Source organism: Rhagoletis zephyria, unplaced genomic scaffold (genome assembly GCF_001687245.7).
Source record: "Rhagoletis zephyria isolate East Lansing unplaced genomic scaffold, Rhagoletis_zephyria_1.1 Rzeph_scaffold_01789, whole genome shotgun sequence".
Lineage (NCBI taxonomy): Eukaryota > Metazoa > Arthropoda > Insecta > Diptera > Tephritidae > Rhagoletis > Rhagoletis zephyria.
The window spans coordinates 48,384-63,131 of record NW_016158873.1 but is presented as its reverse complement, the minus strand read 5'-3'; the positions used below and the strand labels follow the sequence as shown (position 1 = coordinate 63,131).

Sequence of the window (14,748 nt, the reverse complement as noted above, 5' to 3'; positions counted from 1 at the left end):
ACGCTCTTTTGCATTGGCCAACGCAAAAGCTCTTATTAGGCGCCGCGAAGTAAGCGGGCATTGGCTAGTACAAAATAAATATTTGATATTAAATACATTATACGAAATACAAATGCATGTTCATACAAGTTGGGTGTGGCGCTATGCCTTTAGAGAACGCCACGGTTCTGCAGCCGTACTTGTACAAAATTTATTCATTTCATGGTGCTACAAAAAAAAGTCATGAAATACACCCGTGAGGTGGTCCTGTAGGGTTTGTCATTAAAATTAACCTTCTTCGTTGTTTATGCAGAGAAGGCTCTGTCATTCATTAGGCAGCTAACGAGTTGCCGAAATGTTTGCAGGCAGCAGTGAGGTTTCCGCAATGTTTGAGAATAGAATCACAAGTTGTTGTCCTGATATTTCTAATCTGATTTTATTGAACAAACTTAAAGCTATTACACAAATTATTTTCAAAGCCCCTTTCATAGCTCCACCTCTTTTTCCAGTGCTTTATGATTCAGCATTCCAAATTTGCAAAGCAACCAATCAAAACGTAGTGCATAATGGGTCGCCGAAATATTCTTCGTGTAAAAAGAAGCTAAATGTTGTCTATAACAACATTGCTAGATACGCATATGGGCTAAAAGACTTGACCACGTATGAACTCATGCTGAAAGGTTGCTTAATATTTGTTTTGACAACTTGTTAAAGGTTAAAACGCTATCGACTCAACATAAAATAATGTATACAAAAGAACCCTTTTATTTATATAGAAGGCTCCATTTTCTTTAGTCATCGAGGTGAGTACTTCTAACACATACGAAATATCGAACTATAACATCTGAACGTCAATTTTTCATCACCTCCATATGTCTTTGGAACTCACTTCCGACTAGACTAAGGCTGTAAAGTAATGCACTGCATTTTAAAAATGAATTAATCTCTTACTATAGCAATTTATAAGTTATTCAAATTAATATTTTCTCTAACTAATGAAAATGTATGGGATAACATGTTCTCTTCTTCGTCCTATTTTCTTTTCTTTTCCTTTTATTGTTATTCTTCAAAACTAATTATTAATTTCCCAAAATTTTGCTTACTTCAATATTACAAAAATTCTATTCTTAGTTCATAGACTTAGTTATAAATTTAAAATTATACAATCAATCTGTAAGATTTACTTACTTTATTTTATCTTGACTGGCATTGTAAAATAATTTTGTTAAATTGTTGTGCTGGGAAAACATCAAAATAAATACAAATACAAATACAAATACTGTGGCCGCGTTGCCTCAATGCAGTGGACAATGCATTAGGCTGCTCTGTTTACAATGTTGAATTGCTTAGTCAGCGATAATGGAATGTGTGTCAACGGGTAATGCTTATGTTGCATTTTGACGTGACTCACTACAACTTTTCCCCTTAAGCGAAAAATTAAATCTGTGGAATAGTGAAATAATTTTTTAAGATAATGGAGATATATGAAAATGCTGTACATGCGTATTTCTATGTGGATAAATTAATATACTGCTTATAAATTGTATTGGTGATAAAATTACTTGCTAAATCCTAAGTATTTTTTAATAGATTATTATGTAATTCCTTATGTTTACCATTAATATCTATGGTGGAGTTTACTCCTTTTGTATTTGCAATTTCATATGGGCCATGGTATGGACTTTGGTTGTTTTTTTTCTATTTTCTACTCTTACATAAACTAAGTCTCTTATTTCAAAATTGTTTGTGATTACAGTATTGTGATATTTTATATTTCGCTTACTCTTTACAATATTTATTATATTTCTGGAATTTTTTTTTTGAAGTTTGGAGTCTGATTTTCAATGCATTAGCATAATTGTCAATGTCATACATTTTATTTTGTTTGTTTGTATCATCGCTTGGTACCCTGTAGCGTACCCTGTCAGCATTTTCTATTGCGGAGGTTACTAATTCGAAACGACATTTATTTGAAAATTATCGCCGAAGATATCGTTATTTTTTCGAAGTCTTATCCGCTCTCGTATGTTATCCGAAATTAGGAACTATTTCGATAGGACTAATAGTAACTTGTGCGATAAAGTTGGTTAAATTTTCGATAAAACGTAATGAGAAATTCGGGATACTTTTGAGCATGCAACCACAGCCGCAGAGTTACGCTATTTTCATCTTGCTTTCGGCTGAGATTACTAGCTCAAACGCACCAATATTTTCTATAATTCCGACCACATGAACATTTTAAAAAGCAGTTCCAGAACTTCATAGTAAAAAGGCAATCAATTAACGCATCTGTTTAAAATGAAACGTAATTTTATTATTTGTTATTCGAATATGATTATGGTGAAATTATAAATAATAATAATGATCATAATAATAATAATAATGGTACAATTTCTTCAATACGCTTGACGTCAGCAATACGCTTGACGTCAGCCATAGAAAGTGAGGGAGGCCTTTCACCCCGACAACATGGCTCCAGGAAGGGACACTCAACTATAGGAGCAATTGGCGAAGTAGTCGAGGCGGTACATAAGGCCGAAGAAAAATTGTTTCCGGAAATTTTCAATTACCAGCTGAAAATTGATAATGCTTAATCTTTTTCTATAAGAAAATTGAACTTTTACGCACCTACTGAATAAATTTATTCTTTTGTTATTCCTGTTAATGTGCATCTTGAGTCGGTGTCAAAGTCAAATTCGTTGTTGAATGGATTTTTACAAATGGAAATGTCTGCTTCTGTGTCTATAAGGAATGTCATAGGCTTATTGAATTATATTCTGTGTATCGTTATATAATTTGTTAAATTCTGTGTAATTACATAAATATTTCTACGATTAGTGTGGTTTATGGGTCCATGTCCCCCGGAAGAGTGCCCCTGTAGTCCTCCGAGTCGCCTACGTTTCCCTGAAGTTGGACAACGTTCATTTGGCGACCATTTCTTTCCTGATTTCTGGGGAAGGCTTTTTGATTGTTCCTGTTATAGTCATTAGTCTGTCTTTCATTTGAATAACTTCTCTGAATATTGCTTTGGTTGTTAGCTCTTGAATTGCTTGAGCTCCTATTCGTATTTTGGTACTTATTAGGGCTGATGATTTCACTCGGGTAATGAGCTACCCGGGTTCCCCGGGCAGCGGGTGAAGCCCTACCCGCGTATTGTACTACCCGAGTGGCCCTGATACCCGGGTATTTTACTACCTGGGTAGACCGGGTACCCGGGCAGTATGGTAATTTCATTTCATTTCATTTATTCAAACAGTCCAGGAATACAATACAATATTCTTACCGACTCTGAAAAAAAAACTAGTATGAATAACTCAGTGAGAGGGGAGACCAGTATGTTTGCATGTATGTATATAAAAAAATATTTATTGGACCAAAAAGTAGTGGGTAGGCACTGTGGCCAATGGTAATCAACTATTACCACCTCCGCATGGTTGAAAGCCATGCGGAGTCCGCAGAAGACTCCGGAAGCAGTGTCCGGAGGATGCATCAGACTAGGCCGAGCATACTTTGAACTGCCATCAAATTATAACTTAAGAAAGTTTTATTACATGGCAGTTGAGAAGTGCATGTACATAAATTTCATTAATTTAATGAAGGAAATTTTTGCACATGGAGCAGTACATAGCATGCATTTAGGCGCCTGGTGTTAGCAGTCGCGTCTAAACAAGTATCTATTAGTTAAAATATATTTTAAGACAACATTTTTTAACATCACTCCTGGTAGTGAGATATCAATGTCTTTAAATTCATTTAACTCTCTCAGAGTACGCGAAATTGGAGCATTAGGAGCATAGGTAGATTTAAATCTATACACATGAAACATGTCAGTATGTCGTAAATTTTTGACGGGAATGTTGAGCGGAATTCTATACAAACTCTCAACACAATCAATCGAACCTGTTGGGACATTTAAAACAAATGAGCAAGCCAAAAATTTTCTTCTCTGCTGTAGCAAGGGCAAAGGTTCATCAAAATTTAGCGAATGCAATGCAAATTTTATAAATACTTTCTGTATACGCTCGATCCTATTTATATGCGTTATTTGGAAAGGCCGCTAGATGAAAGATGAATATTCCAAACGGGACCTAACAAATGCAATATACAGTTTTTGAGGGTGTAAGGGTCTGAAAAATCTGAACTATTACGACGAACAAATGCTAGCATCGCATAACCCTTTGCAACTAAAAAATTTATGACTAGCGAACGTAAGCTTCGAGTTAAAGAAAATTCCTAAGTCTTTGATTTGATCCACAGACTTCAAATTAGAACCTGAAATATGGTAGATCGTTGTTAAGCAATTGAGCTTTTTAGAAAAAGCTACATGAAAGCATTTGTCAATGTTCAAATAGAGACGGTTTTTCATACACCATGAATGAACTCTGTCAAGGTCAGATTGCACCAGAACTTGATCAGCAGCGGACGATATTGCAGAGTAAATCTTTAGGTCGTTAGCATAGAGAAGAAACTTCGAATATAAAAAGCAAGAACTTATATCATTTATAAAAATGGTAAACAAGAGCGGCCCAAGAATGCTACCTTGCGGAACTCTTGACGTTGCAAGATATGGGCAAGAAGTATTGTTGTCAAGTACGACTGAATAACTCCTACCAGATAAGTAGGATTCTATCCATTTTAGAAAAGTAGCGTGAAATCCTAGAAAGTTTAATTTACTAAGCAAAATTTTGTGCGAAACCCTATCAAAAGCCTTGGCAAAGTCGGTGTAAATGCTATCTACTTGGAGGCCTGCTTCAAAACTTGCTAGGCAGTCATAAGAAAAAATGGCCAGATTAGATACTGTATATCTGCCCTTAAAAAACCATGTTGATACGGGATGATTAGATTAGAAACTGAAAAAAAACATTTTTTCTTTAATTATGCACTCAAATACCTTAGCAATTGTTGTCAATTTCGTAATAGGCCTGTAATTTGTAACGTCATTCTTGTTACCACTTTTGAAGATTGGCGTAACATATGATTTTTTCCAGTCCTGTAAGAATAGCCCAGACGTGAGCGATTTATTAAAAATTAAAGCAAATGGCTTACTGAGGGAGTAGCAATTTTTTAACAAAATAGGGGATAAACCATCAGCATCAGTTTGCATTGAGGGCTTAATAGAAATAATCGCTTTTTGAACATCATCCATTGTTATGGACGAAGATCCAAAGAATAAAGGGGAATTTGAAAAATCCGACCTATCCGGCACACTATCAGTGACAGATACAAAATTGGTACTAAAAAATTCGGCAAAAAGGTTAACCGTATCATCCGCAGATTTCGCTTGCTTATCCTTATAAAACACAAAGGACGGTATACCCGAATTCGATTTTTTAGATTCAATATAGGCCCAGAAAGCTTTCGGGTTATTTTTGATGTTACTTTCGAAGTTACGAATATAACGATTGTGCAAAATTTTGTCTAGATTCCTAAAATCAGCTAAACGGCGTTTATAGGTTTTAAAATGTTCAGTATTATTTGAAACTTTATACTTATTGTATGACTTACTACAACGGTTTTTTAAACGTTTAAGCTCCTTAGAGAACCACGGTAGCTTGTAATTCTTAACCGGTAAAATAGGAATATGTTCAAAACAAATATCATTAAGTTTAGATTTAAAAAGTTGAAAACAGCTAAGTGTATCTAAATTAGCAAACAAAGCATCCCAGTCCAACTCGAAAAACAAATTGTTTAGTGAATCAAAATTACACATTTTGAAATTTAACTTAACAGCGGCACTAGCAGGAGTGTTACTTAAAAATTTGTAAAATTCTAGGGTTAAAACTAATGGAACATGATGCATACAAGCGGAAGTAATCGGCGAACAACACTCTAAAAGGTGAAAGTTTAAGTTACCAGATAGGAAAATTAAATCTAATATTCGGTTGCACTTATTCGTATAACTGTTAACTTAATTTAAATCATAACTTAAAAAATTATCAATAAAGTATATTTCAGTAGAACTAAATATATTAGATGGCGTTAGAAAGTATGAGCTATCCAAGTAAGACCACGAAACATTATTTAAATTAAAATCTTCAAGTACACATAAATGTTGACTTCCGACCATAGATTGCAAGGCAATTACATTGTCGACATGCGAGTTATAAAGCTGTTCCGAACTATTAGGAGGGATGTAGGATGCACAATTAAATAATTTATCCGAAGCACCAAGCAGTCGAACACATAATTGATCCAGTGTAGAGTCATTATTATTGAGGCAAACTAAAGCTGCACGAAGTTCACGCTTTGTGGCAATTAGAACACCGCCACCACGGTTAAGCCCAGTTTTAACGGGGTCTCTGTCTTTCCGAAATACGTCAAACAGATTTAAATCAAAAAATTCCGAGTCGTAAAAATTTGAATTGAGCCAAAATTCTGTTAAAACGAAAACGTCAAACATCTCTGAGGAGCTAAACGTACGTACAGCAGTCGCTTTAGTTCTCATACCCGACATATTTTGATAGTATATGCGAATGTGCGTATCAGCTTCAATATTAACGTGGAATTAATATCTATGTTTTCGTGGCAACTTGTTTTTGGACGAGCCGAGAAGGGCGAACGGTCACACTGGCGGGCCAAAGCTCAGGACTGAGTAGTTTATTAAACATAGTTTCAGGAACTCCTAGCTTAAAATTTATTCGCCTTAATTATTCGAGTGGAGTATCTTTTTTTAAAAGACTATAGCAAGAAAGTAGCTCTTTTGCTATTCCCGAATGCTTAGCAACATACCCAGTCACATTATCACTCGTAACAGAAGGCAAAAACGATGCAATATGAAGCCATTTAGTGCGAACAGCAACATCGAGCTCCGAATTAACATTTAAGCCAATGACACGCAATTGTTGTCGACTACCTTTCTTCTTCTTCTTGACAGAAAGCCACTCAGATTTTTGGTGAGCAAGCTGGTCGTTGCTGTCATCTATAATAACAACTTCATCAGAGCGTACATCAGCAGACTCAGCAGGTAGCAAAGACGACTCCGTATTATTGTATTTCGAAAATTTCGTTACACTGTCTAAATTGTATGCTTGAAACATTTGCTTATACATAGCCTCGCATAATATTACACTGGATCTCAAATTTTAATTTGGTTTTTGTTCTCCAGATGCCACTATCCAAGTGCTTTGTAGAATTGCTTGGTGATTCCGAAAATCGGGTTAATTTTTTTCTATGGATACGTTTTCGAGATATTGGCAATTTACCGTTATTCAGCTTCATGTATATATGGTTTATGGAGAATTTCATTAGCTTTTATTCGCCGTATTTTATATTAAGATTTTTAAATTGGTTCGTAAGATATACGTGATTAAAAGGAACCAATCTTTGCTTTAAGCTGAATAACGGTAAATTGAAAATATCTCGAAAACGTGTCCATAGAAATTAGTTCGATTTTCGGGATCACCGAGGAATTCTACATAGGAATTGGATAGTGGCATCCATAGAACATTTTTGCTGTAAACCAGTGTTATTAACATGAATGCAATAAATTATAAGTAATGCCATTCTGGCCGAATGCTTTCTATTTAGTTTTGTTTGATTCTATTTTCGCTTCCTTTCACAGTTTGTTTTGTTTCCCCCTTCTAGCTTTAGTATATTATTATCGTGCATATAATATGTGCATATGCATTTTTTGTGATTGAATTTGTATGTATATATATATATTTGTTTAAACCTAATTTAGAATTGCACCCAATTTGCATGTGAAGTATCCTGGTGCTGTTGTGCCTTCCTTGACCACGTGTGCAGTTTTCCTAACTTTTATATGCCTTTTGCTTCAATTTCCATCCGACGTAGTCGTGCGTTCAATTATTTTTCGAATACCATGAATATGGCCACAAGTACTAGGATTATTAAAAGTGCTGTGAAGCCGACTGCATAGAATTCAGACTCTTTATTGTCATTGATTTCGGGTTTGTGCACCCTTGGTGGTTCGTATCTTATTATCGTTTTGTCTGTTTGCGTATCCTTACCGACTTTGTACTCCGTGATGGCTATTGTGAGGACCAAATGTCCCTGAAGAATTTGGCCCACACAAATACCCGCCACCAAAGCAGCCAGCCATGCAATAAATCACAGCAACACAAACCAAAGCAACCAGCCACGCAACAAGTCATAGCAACACCCGACAGCCTCTTCGTTGCTATGACAACGGAACATCACACAGAAACATGTAGCTACGCGACCACGCAACATCAAGCACATAGCCTATTAAAGATACAACACAGCCGGAAAGCAGTCAATCAGCACGGAGCTGTGGTCGCGACGACAACTTGACCGAGTGGAGATACCTTGTGGGACGATTTATATCTATACAGGATATCCCCTCTTCGAAAGTAGAGGACCGTGACAGCGTACCTTTAGCGAGGGGGAGTAGACGATTTATATTTCCTTCCCCGAACTTAAGGTACAGGCTTCATCACCGCTCGCCACATCCTACCGTGAAGCCGCGTACGGGCGACACCCGCTCGCCCGCCGTCAGCAGAGCGACATCAACAGCGCCAACAAGAAGCGCTCCCCACCGCCGTCAGCAGAGCGACATCATCAGAGAGCCACATACCGACGCGACCCGAGCGCTACTCTCCGGCGTCATCAGAGTGCCACATACAGATGCGACCCGAGCGTAACTCTCCGGCGTCATCAGAGCGTTGCTCATCGGCGCGACCCGAGTGTCACTCAACGACGTTAGCGGAGCACCTCTCATCAGCGCGGCCAGAGCAACACTTGTCAACGACATCAGGGCGCTACTCTCCGATATTTCAAGAGCGCCACATACCGGTGTCACCAGAGCGTTACTCACCGACGTTGTTAGAGCACTACATATCGACGCGGCCAGAGCCCCATTTACCGACGTTAACAGCGTGCCATTCATCGGCGTCAGCAGAGCGCTGCCCACCAGTACTAAAGTCACGCCACTACAGCATAACGGGCCAGTAACGGAACGCGGAGCCGTTACCCAGCTACCGGAAGCGGCATTACTGGAATTTTCCACCGTGATCTTTTCTTGTTACATGTTTTATAGAAGTTAAGGAATTTAGATAATAAAGTACGCTTTACCAGAGCCCCGAAATGTACAAATTTATTGTAATGGACCCTGGACATGACGAGTATACCCCAGCGTTATATATAGCGTCGGGGCAACAAAAACGCTCCGTTACACTATCATGATGGCGCTAAAAATTGACTTCCACCACGCCCTGCTGCAAAAAAAAAATTTTAATCAGATTGGCATATATTCAAAGTATATTTCGGCATACACTTAGGACTCTTTTTATGCGATTTTTTTATGCGGTTTTTCAAACCAATTTCTCGCTGCAGCGAATTTGCTTTTTTGAGAGTTTTTATTACTTTTTTTCAGCGTATAAGAGACAATGCTTCTGACAAATAATTTGCCTTTGCATTCTTAAATAATTCATGTATTTATTGTGGTATTTTTTGTTTTTGGTTAAAATACAGATAAAATGTTATTTATTTTATTAATGTTCAGTTTTACATGGAATAATAAGTGTTGAAGTGAAGAAATAAATTTTTTTTTTGCTTAATATTGCCTGACTGGATTTTTTTTGGGCTTTTTTAGAATTTTGTACATGGAGTATCTGAACTTATGCAGTTTTTAAAAATGCTGGAACGCATCCCATATTTCTGTATAAAAGTAAAGAACTTTTTTATGCGGATTTTTTTTTTTTATGCGGCTTTCTGAGGAACGCATGTAATGCATAAAAAAGACCTAAGTGTATATTCAAAGTATATTTTTTATTTATTTCAGTCTTGGAATACAAGTTATTCTTACAGACTTCTCAACTAACACTTATCAAGTGCTACTAAAACTTAAATGTTATATACTTTAAATTCAAAAGAGCTAAGAGTAAAAACATCACTAGTGGTGTGGCGCAGAGAAAAATGTTCGCAGATGTGTGACTAAGGCAGGGCTTGATTGTGTGAAATCAATGTCTAAAGCATTGAAGACTAAGTTAAGTTCAGCACAGGTTTTAGAGATCAGAGCGTTGGCACCATAACTGCTTCTAGAGAAACCTATTTTAAAGAAATCCCAATGGCGGAGGATTCTAGAGGGAATATTAAATGCAATCTTTTCTAGAAGAGAAGGGCGGTCAATTGAGCCAGTTATGATATTAACGACAAACGTGCACGCTAAAATGGATCTTCTGTTATCCAGTGTTGTAAGGTTGATTAGTTGGCAGCGAGAGTAGTAGGACGGTAGTGGCAAAGAAAAATTTAATGAACGGAGAGCAAATTTTAGAAAGACTTTTTGAACAAGTTATAATCGGTTAGATAGAATTTTAGTGTAAGGCCTCCAAATAAACGTTGCATACTCCAGTCTTGACCTAACCAGTGCACAAAACAGAGTTTTAAGAGTATAAGGGTATGTAAGCGCCTGACAGTTACGGCGGATAAAAGCTAACATCGAGAATGAACGCGAAAGAATGTAACCAACATGACTATTGAATGCAAGTTTGGAGTCAAAGACAACTCAAAGGTCCTTCATTTGGGTCATAGATTGGAAAACAGAGTCAGCGATGGAATATGAGGTATGCAAAGTATTGATATGTCTACTGTAAGATACATGAAAGCATTTGCTGATATTTAGCGTCGAGTGATTTTTGCAGCACTATTCATGAACTCTGTTCAGGTCTGCTTGCAGGTTGGCTGAGTAACAAAGATTTTTGATAGTTGAAAATATTTTAAGGTCATCAGCATATAGTAAGAAATTAGAAGAACTGATATCGTTAATGAAAAGCACAAAAAATAGGGGCCCGAGGATGCTGCCTTGAGGGACACCTGAGGACGCGATGAACGGTTGTGAGGTTGCATTATCGACTACTACAAAGCAGCGCCTATCAGTTAAGTAGGATTTAATTCAAGACAAAAATGTTGAATGAAATCCAAAAGAGATCAGCTTCAGCAGGAGTAAACGATGTGATACTTTGTCGAAAGCTTTCGAGAAGTCAGTGTAGATGGTATCCACCTCAGCCTTGTTTTCAAAACCAGATAAGCAGTAATCACTGAAAATAGCCAGGTTTGTGACTGTTGAGCGATTGGCGACGAACCCATGCTGGTTTGTAGAAATAAGGTTTTTAACAGCAAAAGACAGTTTACAGCTTACAACAATCTCAAATGATTTGGAGACTGTAGATAGCTTTGATATCGGTCTGTAGTTGCGGACATCATTTTTGTTCCCATTTTTAAAGATAGGGGTTACAGACGTTTGTTTCCAGTCCACAAATATGCCTCAGACCAGAGAGTGATTGAAAATAGAACCAAGAGGCTCAGCTAAACATAGACAGTTTTTCAACAAAAAGGCCGAGAAACCATCTGCATCGCTTTGTGAAGATGGCTTAAGAACACCAATTCCTTTGATAACGTCCTCAGTTGAAATGGTTAACGAACCAAAATTCAGCGAAGAGTCACTAGGGGAGCTAGAGCCCGTTATATTCGAGTCCAGGTCATGGACAAAGTTTGTTGGATTTGATGAGCAAGATTTTCGGGAATCAATGAAACGCCAGAAAGATTTAGGATTCGAGATAATAATTGCTTCAAAGTTTAAAATATAATTTCGTTATAGAAATTTGTTTAAACAATTAAATTCTTTTAGAAGTACCAGAACTTGAGAAGATGCGTGGAGCCGTTGGATGATTTATACAATTTACTAAATTTGTTTTTTAAATTTTTTAGATGCTTTAAAGGCATCGTATACCAGGGTAGTTTGTGCTACTTCTTAAGAATAGGGATGTACTGTAGGCATAGCTCGTAGAGAGTGGTCTTAAAAATACGGTAACAAGAGGCTACGTCAGTGTCACGGAATATATGAGTCCAATCCTTATTTNGTTGTGCACCTTCTTAAGAATAGGGATGTACTGTAGGCATAGCTCGTAGAGAGTGGTCTTAAAAATACGGTAACAAGAGGCTACGTCAGTGTCACGGAATATATGAGTCCAATCCTTATTTGACAGAGCACCATTTAAGGAAGAAAAATCACACGCTTTATAGTTAAGCTTAATACTGCGATCATCCGGTAATGAACCAAAGTTATAAAACTCCAACTCAAGAGTGAGAGGGACATGATGCCTTACAGCCGGAGAGATGAGAGGCATACATTCCGATTAAGTGAAGTTTACAATGTCACTGATAAATACGAGATCCAATAGTCTATTTAGTTGGTTAAAAATACTGTTAATTTGCTGTAAACCAATACTTAAAAAGCTATCAACGACATAAATCTCTGCTGGTGAGCTCACGTTTGATGCTATAAGAGTGGCAGAATCCCTACTTGAAGTCCAATTCAATCGGCTAAAGTTGAAATCACCAAGAACACAAATGTGATTTTTATCAACGACATCAGACGCNTTTTAAAAAGCTATCAACGACATAAATCTCTGCTGATGAGCTCACGTTTGATGCTATAAGAGTGGCAGAATCCCTACTTGAAGTCCAATTCAATCGGCTAAAGTTGAAATCACCAAGAACACAAATGTGATTTTTATCAACGACATCAGACGCCAATGATACTATGTTATCAGCATGTTCGGCGGGATATATGACGCACATATGTAAAGAAGATGGCCGGAGGAGCCGTGAACACAGACGCAAAGCTGATCAAGGAGCGTGTCAGAATTTTTGAGCGTTACTAGTGACGCTTTGAATCTCCGTTGGACCGCTATAAGGACACCACCGCCTCTAGAACATCCCGTCTTCTCAGCATCACGGTCTTTGCGAAAAATGTCGAAAAGGTCTGAATCAAAGATTTCGTAGTCAAAAAAGCTATGGATAAGCCACGATTCGACAAAAACGTATATGTCATACTTATACCAAATGAGCAGTTAACATGCGAACCATTGCACATTTAGTTCGTATGCCACATACGATTTTCAGATTATCATTCCAACTGCGATTTGGGCTAGTGGTTCGCTTCCGAGTTTTCCAGTTTTTGAAAAAAGCGGAACGGTCTGACGTGTATATTAGTGGGCCAGACAACTGGATTCGCAGTTTTGTTGTAGAATGCTGGTGCAACGCCAAATTTGAAATTAACGCTACGCAAACTATCAACAGAAGCACCCTTTTTACCAGCTTATAGCAAGATAGGTGTTGACTGTCAACGCCTAACTGATTAGCAACATATGAAATTATCTTATCTTCAGTTACGATTACGGTTTGAACGAAGAGGTGTGTAACCATTTATTTTTAATTACAACGTCGAGGTGGCAGTTAGTATTACTGCCCACAACAATATTTTTATACCTATTTGATTTCTTGTTGCGTACCGTTTTCCACTCATCCCTGTCGGCAACATCCGTGGGAATCTGTGTAACAGTGCTTGAAGGCAGCGGGGATGTGAGCAAACCAGACGTAAGAACAGAATCGCATGAATTTAAAAACACAGCATCACCAGCAATAGGCAACGATACATTACGGGCAACAGGCAATCCACGGTTTTCATTGTTATTGTGCTTAGCACCATTAGCAGCACCAGCAGTAGGCAAAAATGGAATAAGCAAAGCAACATCCATACAAAGCTGTGTAACAACGTTTGAAGGCAGCGGTGATGTGAGCAAACCAGACGTAGGTACAGGATCGCATGAATTTAAAAACACAGCATGACCAGCGATAGGCAAAGAAACATTCGCTGACACATTACGGGCCACAGGCAAGCAATGGGTGTTATTGTTATTGTGCTTAGCACCATTAGCATCACCAGCAGTAGGCAAAAGCGGAATAGGCAAAGCATTCACTGACGCACTATTGTTATTGTTAATGTGCTTAGCACCACTAAGTGAGTGCGAACATGATGTTTAAGAGGATGGAGAAGCGCCACTAAAAGGCATTTTAGTAATAACGGTATAATTTCCGTCATCAATAGCAGCAAAAGTATTTAGAACAGCAGGCGGGAAGCTTTTCGAATTCTTCTTAGAAGCATTTACATCCTAGTTTGTTGTTTTAACAACAGCCACATTTAGAGTATTAATTTCACTTAGCACTTTCGCAATGTTGTTGTTGTTGTCATTGGAAATTTTCTTGCTTATGCATTCTAACCGATTTTTGACTGCGTTGAAATGCTCATGTAAAGATTTGAATTTTGCATCAAAGTCACTTTTAATGGACTCCGACCCACGTTTCTGGGTCGACGATATTACGTCCAGAGTCTTACTTAATGTAGTTGGCATGAGTATACATTCCGGACAGAAATAGCGAATATGGCGGTTCGAGATGAGCAGTCCAATATCGTATTCCGAAATTTGGCCTTCATAACACGCACGATGAAAGCGTTTCTTGTAAAAACCACTGCAGGGCACGATACAAGTATCTCCTCGCGCAAAAACCTTGTCCCACTTGCCACAGAGGCCATCCATATTGAGCGCCGATATTCACAGCGAAAAGCTTGCATCAATTTGTAGAAATTTTGATTAAAACTAGACGAGCAAAGAAAATAAGTCCGCCCTGCACAGCAGCTAATAAGTTATGGCAGGAAGGCCAGGATCGCCATGTACTGGCGATCTTAATCAGACTGGCAGGATCGTCATGAGGTAGTCATATAGGGTTTGCCATTAAAATTAACTTTCTTCTTTATTTAAGCAGAGAAGGTTCTGCCGTTCATTAGGCAACTAACGAGTTGCCGAAATGTTTGTAGGCAGCCGTGAGGTTGCCGCAATGTTTGAGAATAGAAACAGAAGTTGTCTTGATATTTCTAATCTGATTTTATTGAACAAACTTAAAGCTATTTATATACAAACTATTTTCAAAGCAACCAATCAGAACGCA

At 37.8% G+C, this 14,748-nt stretch overlaps 1 long non-coding RNA gene across 1 annotated transcript in view; it reads left to right on the top strand.

Moving 5' to 3' along the window:
• Positions 1–14,748, top strand: part of LOC108365157 (uncharacterized) — a 62,585-nt gene that overhangs the window by 40,569 nt on the left and 7,268 nt on the right. Inside the window, exon 2 of the long non-coding RNA XR_001847888.1 lies at positions 7,276–7,281. This is a non-coding gene — a long non-coding RNA (uncharacterized LOC108365157). The remainder of the gene's footprint in view (positions 1–7,275; positions 7,282–14,748) is intronic.